The sequence below is a fragment of the Lepidochelys olivacea genome, assembly GCF_965140295.1.
Source record: "Lepidochelys olivacea isolate rLepOli2 genome assembly, chromosome: 3".
Taxonomy (NCBI): domain Eukaryota; kingdom Metazoa; phylum Chordata; order Testudines; family Cheloniidae; genus Lepidochelys; species Lepidochelys olivacea.
Genome location: NC_140413.1, coordinates 63404437 through 63414305, shown reverse-complemented (window position 1 = coordinate 63414305; position 9869 = coordinate 63404437). Strand labels below are relative to the sequence as shown.

Sequence of the window (9869 nt, the reverse complement as noted above, 5' to 3'; positions counted from 1 at the left end):
TGGGCCCCCGTCGCTTACACATGCTCCCTTGGAGTTCCATCTAGGTTGTGGGCACTCAGAGGTTCTAGTTCAACCTCTTCAGAGACAACATGGCAAGAAAGCAAGAATAGCAAGCTTAACAAAGGAATTTCTTAACTGCTTTGATTTTATTAGCGGACTCGAGAGTTACCGTTTTTTCTTTTTTGTGAAAAACTGATTTTTATTTTCTAGAAATATACAAACTCATTCTCTCATTTCTCCATCTTCTTCTTCTACTCCTCTGATGTTCAAGACATTGTTACATCTTATCAAAAACGTCACCAAGGTGTCCTGACAATGCACCATCTACGTATTCTTCTGTGGTTGCAAGCTGCATGTTCATGTAGCCGTCGACGGACACCAGGTAGCCCTTGTACTCCATCCCCCACTTCAGCTTCCCCACCACCAGCTTCCCTGTCAGCCCTTTCAGGAAGGGCTTGGGGTTCAGGGGCAAGCTCATGGTCATGCGGCCTGGCACGAGGCAGCAGTAAACAGATTTACAAAACCAACACACGTCATGAGAGGCACCCTTCCTCATTTGAGCCTCCCCTCCTGTGGTTTGTCAGCATTTCAGACTGGGCAGAGCCCCTCCTGCCCTCTCACTCCTGCAATTCCTTCCTCCAGAGGGCAATGCTTGGACTCTGGAGTCTTCTTGCCAAGCGGACTAGGGTTGCTGCGAAAGGAATTAATTTGTGCTGCCTGACAACCCAAGCCACAGGCAGTGCAAGCACCTCTCTCTCAACCTATACAGGCTCCACTCTTCCTCGTGAAGGTTAGTCATTGGCACATTCCGACCCCCGAGTCCTCCAAGCATCCCCCTGAGATGTGCAGCACCTCATAGATTAATTAGACACACATAGAATTACCAGGCCTACTGTCTCCAAAGGAGCAATACCCCACGACTTTCTAGTAGGGTTGCCAACTCTCTAACTGCACAAAACCAAACACCCTTGCTGCACCCCAGCCCCGGCCCTTCCCCGAGATCCCACCCCTTCTCCATGCCCCAACCCCTGCTCACTACAACCCTCCTCCTTCAGTTGCTCGCTCTACCCCACCCTCACTCACTTTCATTGCGCTGGGGCAGGGAGTTGGGGTGTGGGAGGGGGTGAGGGCTCCAGGTGGGGCCATAAATGAGGGATTCAGGGAGAGGGAGGGGGCTCCAGGCTGGGGCAGGAGTGTAGGAGGGGCTGAAACCTCCAGGTGGGGGTATGGGCTCTGGGGTGGGACCATAGATGCAAGGTTTGGGGTGCAGAACAGGGCTCAGGGCTGGGGCAGAGGGTTGTGGTGTGGGGTGCAGGCTCCAGGAGGAAGTTTGCGTGTAGGAGTGGGCTCAGGGCTGGGGCACGGGGTCGGGGTGAGGGCTCTGGGAGGACGTTTGAGTTCAGGAGGGGACTCAGGGCTGGGGCAAGGGGTTGGGGTGTGAGGGGTATGGGCTATGGGAGGGAGTCTGGATGTGGGAGGGGACTTAGGGCTGGGGCAAGGGGTTAGGGTGCAGGAGAAGGTGTGGGATGCGGGCTCCAGGAGGGAGTTTGGGTGCAGGAGGGGGCTATGGTCTGGGGTGCAGGCTCCAGATGGGCACTTACCTCAGGCGGCTCACAGGAGTGGCCGGCATATCCGGCAGGCACCACTGCCGAGCTCCCATTGGCTGTGGTTCTCAGCTAGTGGGAACTGTGGAGCTGGCATTTGGGGTGGGGGCATCATGCTGAGTCCCTGTGGCTGCCTCTGTGCCTAGGAGCTGGATATGCTGGCCACCTCCAGGAGCCCTTCAGAGCCAGGGCTGCCTTAGCCCTGCTGCGCCACCAACCAGACTTTTAGCGGCCCAGTCAGCAGTGCTGACCGGAGCCGCCAGGGTCCTTATCCAACCGGGCATTCTCGTCAAAACCCGAATGCCTGGCAACCCTACTTTCTAGTTATTCCTTAGTCCTCAACTCTACTTAACGCACACCACCTATACAAAGGTTAGTTAAGAACAGAAATTAAAATAATAGCAAGAAATATTGGAAACAAAAGGTTTACTTATAAAATAATATCATAACATGCATACTCGAACCTAATCTTAACTAACAAGATGGCTTCTTGTCTAATAGAGCACTGCTTACCCAAAGTCCTCTTCACCAAGTTTTTCAACCAGGATGGCCAAGCCCCTCCTTTCAGGATATCAAGCCTAGTGGAACTTGCCTACCAAGATGAAGGATGCCTGAGTGTCTCTCTATACCCTACATATATTAGCTCAGTCCTTTGATCTTCACCTGAAAACTTCCCCACACTCACCAGTGTTCACCTCTTCCTGAAGCCCCTGAAATCTCTTCATTAGCATTTAGGGTGACCAGATGTCCCGATAAAATCAGGACTGTCCCAATATTAAATTCTTTGTCCCGCGTCCCAACCGATGTACGATTGGGACGCCATTTGTCCCGATATTGTAAGATTGCCAGGCATCCGGTTGGCATGAGGCTGGCAGGCTCCCTACCTGGCTCTGCGCAGCTCCCTGGAAGTGGCAACATTTCCCTCTGGGTCCTAGGTGCAGGGACGGCTGCGGGGGCTCTGTGTGCTGCCCCCACCATGAGCACCTTCTCCGCAGCGCCCATTGGCTAGGAACTGCAGCCAATGGCAGTTGCAGGGGAGGTGCCTGCGGGAGAAGCAGTGAACAGAGCCACCTGGCCGCGCCTCCGCCTAGGGCCCCGAGGGAGATGTTGCCACTTCCAGGGAGCCACCTGAGGTTAGCACCAGCCTGCACCCCCTCCTGCATCCAAACTCCCTCCCAGAGTCAGCCCCCCGAGTCACCCACCCCACGCCCCAGTCCCAGCTCTCAGACCCACCCCTTGCAGCGGGACTGGAGTGGGGCCAGGTGCCCCCAACCGACCTGTAGCTTGTGGCGGGGGCCAGGGCTGGAAGCTGCAGTTGGGACTGTGCTACCCCAACCCACTGCTTGTGGCGGGGGCTGCGGCCGGGGGCTGCTGTTGAGGCCATGCATCCCTAACCTGCAGCTACCTTGGGCTGTACGCCCCCCTCCCCCATGGCTCTAGTGGGGGCTGTGAGACTGTGACTGGCTCCCCCCCCATATGTCCCCATATTTTATTCTTGCCATCTGGTCACCCTATTAGCATTTGACTTACTATGCAAAGAGATTTCCTTTGTAAGATACAAAATAGTCAACTTTCAGAGTAGCAGCTGTGTTAGTCTGTATTCGCAAAAAGAAAAGGAGTACTTGTGGCACCTTGGAGACTAACAAATTTATTTGAGCATGAGCTTTCGTGAGCTACAGCTCACTTCATCGGATGCAGCTCACGAAAGCTTATGCTCAAATAAATCTGTTAGTCTCCAAGGTGCCACAAGTCCTCCTTTTCTTTTTGAAAATAGTCAACGAGAGAGATAAGTGTCTCTGATGCCCTGCCTGGTGGAATGGTGTCTTAAGGCACATACCCTTTGGGTGACCTGCCTTTAACTACAGGCTTTAAGAACATCATTTCCAATACACACGCACACACCTCGTTACATATTAGCTGTCTATACATTTCACAAAGATTGTGACAAGTCGGTAGAGAGCTACCAAGACACTCTTTAGAATGTAAATACCAAACCTAGGCGATCTCTGTAACCCGTATGCACTCTGTTCCCTCAGACAGTTGGAATCAAGGGGTTTTGGGGTCACGCAGCCATTACAGGAAAAGAAGTTTGGTTAGTGTTCATAGCTGACATGAGCTAGACATGAACATTGCATGCCAAGTAAATGTACAAACCTGCTAAGCCTTAAATCCCCAGTAACACACTTTCTCGTTGACAATCATTGCAGGAACCTGTCTATTTTTCTCTGCACTTTCTCCATGTCTACTGATGAGAGACAGCAGAACTTAAGACCTAGGAATTGCTCAGTTTGGTTCACACATTATAACAACTAGGTATATGCCCAGCTGCCCCTTGGTACAGCGTGCAAGCCCTTTCCACTCCTGCAGTACTTCCACGGGGCCCCCATCCTGGTGAATAAATTTCACAGCATCTCTCACTTGTCTTCCCTTTGCCTCATTGAGTAAGACTCGTCTCTTTCTCCTAGTCACCTGCCCCAGGATACCATCATCAAGAGTCAGGACAGCCTAACGGGGACACAGAGAGGATTACCATCCTGATACCCACCCCTCTGATTCCATAGAAGCATCTCAATCACACAAACAAAACTGCAAAACCAAAATGGGGGTGTAATTCCAATCCACCCCACTCCCCAACCCACTAAGGAGCAGCGGCAAATAGCACATACAGCAAACAGAAATCCCAGTGCATGCAGCACCTCCTCACTTACCATCTCCAAGATTCCCCCAAGACTGGGAAGAGCCTTAGTGAGGTAAGTCACAAATGCATACTAAAAAACATGCTATCATGACCTGTCTGAAATATGAACAATACACGCCTGTTTTTTCCATACTCCCACAGACACAGTACCTGCAACAGCCAGACCGTCACAGACAGGGCCTCTATCTACTGCCATGAGACTGACCAACCTGGGGAGTAGAAAGAGGGAGAGACTGGACAAAATGTTTTTGGAGCTCACGGCTGAGTCCCAGAGGAAGACCGCACTGGCTGAGAGGTGGAGGCCATACATGATGACCCAGAGAGAGAAAGAAAGGTAGCTCTCCTAGGAGATCATGGCAGTGGCCAAGGATAGTGTGGCAGTGGATAAGGAGAGCAAGTAAAAAGATAGGGACATGGTGATGCAACTCATAGATGCAATCCTAAGCCTGAATGCTCTCCTACTAAATATACTTCTGCTAGACCAGCAGACCCTGCTGTCCCATAAGCAGGGACCCAGCCATGACCTTCAGTCCCTGGACAATACTGGCTCCTGGGACCAGCAGAAACTCCTCCCTGCTGTAACTATGCAGCACTTGTCACAGAGGCTATTCCCCTTTCATGTTCAACATCTGCCCACTGAGAACACTGGCTCATGGGAGCCTAATACTTTTGAGCCCTGCAACACACCTGAAAAATATGAGCCATGACACTGAACCCAGAAGTCCACACACACAGTCGTTTTTGCACTGTTGCACTGGCAGTTTGGTTTTGCACTCCTTTTTATTTATGGACTTGCTTTTTGTTGGGTAATTGGTAGATTGTTTTGGTAAATGTATTTTCCAATAAAAATTTATCCATGGATTCAATAAACACTTTTTTTTGGCTTTGTTACTGTTTTGTAATAAAAACCATTTAAAATACGGAATACATAAAATCCTTTTGAAAAAGCTAAAATAATGAATATGGGTTTACCAAAAATATATAGGCAACATCTCACTTCCACCCCCCATAAACAATCCTGCACTGCTCAGTGTCTATCCCAACTGCCCCACTTCCACGCATTAGCAGCTGCATGTACAGCTACACATGTTCAAGCATGAGACTCATAAAATGAATAACAGACCTCCCTGACAATCTTCCCCCGATCGTTAGCATTTTCTATGGGATGTCTTGCTGGCAGCTCAAACTGAAGAAGTCTCTGCACCTCAGCTTTGCACCCATCATTAAGGCTTTCTCTCCCTCGGTCTCAAAAATATTGTGTGGAACACAGCAAGCAGCTATAATTGTAAGGACCTTTTTTTCTGCTGCTTCTAAACAATTCTGTAAGTGGTACCATCTGACTATCAAACGGCCAAATGCTCACTCGCCCACCATTCTGCAGCTACTCAGGGGACAATTAAAATGGTCCTTCATTCTGTCCAAGGAGCCTTTGCATAAACTCATTAACAAGGGCATCAAGAGATCAGTGGGGTCTCCCAGAAAAACTGGACCATCCTCCACACTACTGAACTCTCCTGGCTTCTGCTTTGCTTCCCACAATGCACAGTGAAAGCTGTCCCGTGATGCACATTGCTCAGCCAGGATATGAAGGACCATGCAATACCCCCCAAAATGCTACTCTCTCAGTTCACAGCAAACCACAGCCATGTGTTCACAGGATACGAACTGAAAATAGTACAGGTGTCCCATGTGCATGCTATTGGTGCGGCTTGTGTACTGCAAGTTACCACATGCACAACAAAAAGCTCTGCATTAACCCCCCCCACCCCCCGCCCCCAAGACATATCCTCTCAATATTGGATGACTCTGTGGGCTTTGTGTGCACTGCTGTAAGTTAGCGATGTCTACTGGGGAAACTAAACTACTATTTGCATCCTCTTGGGAACCACATTTTAGTTTCTTGAATCACTACATTACAGTCTGCTTTAGTGGAGCTTTGCCTTTGACACACACGTGAAATGCCCTTTTTTTTTTTAAACTGAGCACACTCCCTCTTCTAGCTGGGAGACTAACTAGAGTTAAGTAACTAACCAGTGAATTCCAAATTGGTGCAATATAGATTTGAGATTGACACTCATTTTCTCACTAACTTGTGCCATGTTTGAACTAATGACTGTGTCCCATGTGATGCAAGAGATGCTGTGTAAGTGCAGTAGAAGATTCTTTTTGTTACCGAGCAGTTCACACCACCGCACGTTAGTGGCTAGAATTTTGCCTCAAGTATCAGTTTTAACTTTAATTTCCTTGCCTTTCTTGGTTCGCATCTCAACTTTCAACAGTGTTCGTGGCTTAAAATATTTCATAAAAATCCAACATGAAAAAGGCTTTTGAATGTTTCTGGCCCAATGTTTTGAATTATACAACTTCAAAAATGTAAACAATCCAAACTATACTGAATAAAACCAGTACAATCACATCTGCTGCATGAAATTCATCTCTTCATTATACCTGAAAGCCATATAGTAGCTGTACTCATGGATTTTCCCCCCCTTTTTTGAAATGCTTCCAAATGTGTCATGAGCTTCAGAATGAAATGTTTGGCACAAATACTGTTTGCATAGGGGTTTTCAACACAGCTTGTAATCTTATGGGATCTGCCAAAGTAAAACTACATCTATCTTCCCATGCATTTCATGCTATTTTTCCTGTTAACTTTTGGCATGTTTGTGCAGTAGGAACAAGTTTTTCTTGTAATCTCAGTAGAGCTCTTGAGACTTTGAGCATCCTGACAACTGAATAAAATTCACGTGCTGTAGTGAACCTAATGACCAAAGCACAGGAAATAAATAGGAAATGGTAGTTAATTGTACTTATTTCCACATTGTACTGAAGTTGCAAATGTATTAAGGCCCTGATGCTGCAAAGACTTGCCCATGTTGCTTAACTTGCACATTAGCAGTACTATTCAAGAGAATGGGTCTATTCACGTGGCTAAATTTAAGCATACATGTCCGTGTTTACAGGGTTTAGATTGTCTCATTATGCAAAGATCAGAAATCCACTGTGAACACCCAGTTACACCTGTTTTATGGATCGTGGTTATGAACTAAGAGGAAGACAATAGGAGTTTTTCAACTGCTACAGCCTCTCATCACACAATGTTATGTGGAAAAACAACAGGAATGCTGGGCAAGATTAAAAATGCGTCATTCATGACTCTAGATACAGGCATTCTCTGCAATGTCTTCCTATGATTTGAACAGAAGATATCACAGTTCTGCAGTCACAGCGGAGTGACAAGTTCGACAGTTTGTTGTGCCCACTGTATATTAAGTTATGAACTATATTTCTCTACCCCACCTGATTAAAAAAAACCCACACACCTGTTAAAACTTCACAGCTAGGTTTTCTCGTCTCTACCTTCAGTTCTGTAGTCAGCTAGTTACAAATACATTTGGCATAGCATACCTCAGAGCGCTAGTTGCTGTGGTATGTGAGAGGCATTGCCTGAAGTTTCCCTTGCTCAGAAGGCCCTGTTCATTCCAGTCATAATTACATGTTTTTGAGAGGAAGTAAAAATAGAAATATATACACATGATAAACCTTCCCAAATGCCCAGAGACTACCACATGGCAGAACGACTAAACGAAAATATCAAACCCTATAACATCCTCATGGATGTCTTTCTTATCTTTAACTGTAAATGTATTTGAGAGAGAGCGAGAGCACTGAAGGTATCTAAATCTGAGAGCTGGTGGCTGTTAAGAACCAATGGGGTTTATTTAAACACATTTTTCTTTTAAAGGGGCACTGTCAACTTGAAAACAAATCACCATCTCTAACTAAAAAGAGGTGGGGGGGAAGTATTTCTTTCAGGGTGTTTACTTGGTACAATTTACAAAACATTGTGTATAATCAGTCAGTTTTCAGTGTTTGGTTGAGAAGAACATTTACAAAAATAAGAAAATATGACTGTAAAACCACAAAAATTTTCAGGGAGACAATTTTCAGGCAAATGTAGCACCTGAAAGTACTTCATTTTTTTTTTACAGTAGACTTGATTTCAAGTTGGCCTCAAAGAATTCGTTCAGTAAATTACTTTTGAAATAAATTTCAAAAGTGCTCAACACCAAGCAGCTACCAATATTCTCCGTGAGAACTGCTGAGTTCTTTTGAAAATTTGGCCATGAATCTCTGTGCTCATTTGTGCCAAGTCTGTTCTCCTTGATATCACATTTGTTGAGTGATATGCAGCCAATGTGTTAAAAAGGGACAGAAAAATGTTCTCCATTAGCCTGCAATGAACCCTGTGTCCTGGGTTGCAGGGTGTGGTTCTGTGAGCGAGACACTCTGGGGAAATCTATTTGTTGCTTTTCCCATTTAAACAATGCTTTCTCAGAACAATAAGCAAAGAAAGAGGCTGCACATATATTAAGCTGAACTTTCTTAGAAATGTCTATATGCTGTCCCTGGAACACGATACTGAGTTAATGAAAATATAGCATGGTCAAACTTGCAGACACCAAAACAAGGAGTGGAATTAAATACCTTTTAAGGGTGCGAGCTACCCATATCCAGAGGAGAAGGTGAACTCTAACACTGGTAGGAAAGGTTTCAGAGTAACAGCCGTGTTAGTCTGTATTCGCAAAAAGAAAAGGAGGACTTGTGGCACCTTAGAGACTAACCAATTTATTTGAGCATGAGCTTTCATGAGCTACAGCTCACTAAACTCATCCCAGCCTTTCGTGGACATGAACGGCAGAACTTTAGTGATTCCCCGTCCAGCACATCTCTGTTATTGTCTTAGACCAGTGGCTCTCAACCTTTCCATTCTACTGTACCCCTTTCAGGAGTCTGATTTGTCTTGCGTGCCCCTCAGGTTATACCTCACTTAAAAGCTACTTGCTTAGAAAATCAGACATAAAAATACAGAAGTGTCATAATACACTGTTACTGAAAAATTGCTTATGTTATCATTTTTACCTTATAATTATAAAATAAATCAATAGGAATATAAATATTGTACTTACATTTCAGTGTATTGTATATAGAGCAGTATAAACAAGTCATTGTCTGTATGAAATTTTAGTTAGTGCTTTTTTATGTAGCCTGTTGTAAAACTAGGCAAATATCTAAATGAGTTGATGTATCACCTGGAAGACCTCTGCGTACCTCCAGGGGTATGCTTACCCCTGCTTGAGAACTACTGTCTTAGAGTGCATGCTCCTAAAGGCAAGGGCCTGGTCTCTGTGTGGGTTCTGTAAAACACCAGGTACTTTTATGGCACTCCACGAGTAACGCTAATCTACAGGTGTATAAAGTATAGCTTTTCACCTTAGACTGGGAAGTCCTGCCTCAGCCTCCGCAACAGTGGAGGTACCAATGCAGCAGAAGGAATGTAGTTCCATGGCACCGGAAAGTGGGATTTGGAGACCCTGTATGGGGGGCAGGAAGTCAGTCTCAGTTGCGCCCCCCGGCCAGGCTTTCCTGAAAATCCCTGCACAGCAGAACTGAGAAGGAACAGGGGCAGGACTATGGATCTGCTCCTATGAACTGTGGGACACAGCAGCCGTTTGAGCTATTTCGTCATTGCAGTCAGAGTGCATTCTGCTCCTGCTCCAGGATGT

At 46.3% G+C, this 9869-nt stretch overlaps 1 pseudogene across 1 annotated transcript; it reads right to left on the bottom strand.

Moving 5' to 3' along the window:
• Positions 1–222: 222 nt before the first annotated feature.
• LOC311517327 (small nuclear ribonucleoprotein F pseudogene) lies at positions 223–478 on the bottom strand (annotated as a pseudogene). The gene has a single exon. The product of its transcript is annotated as a small nuclear ribonucleoprotein F pseudogene (transcript).
• Positions 479–9869: the final 9391 nt, after the last annotated feature.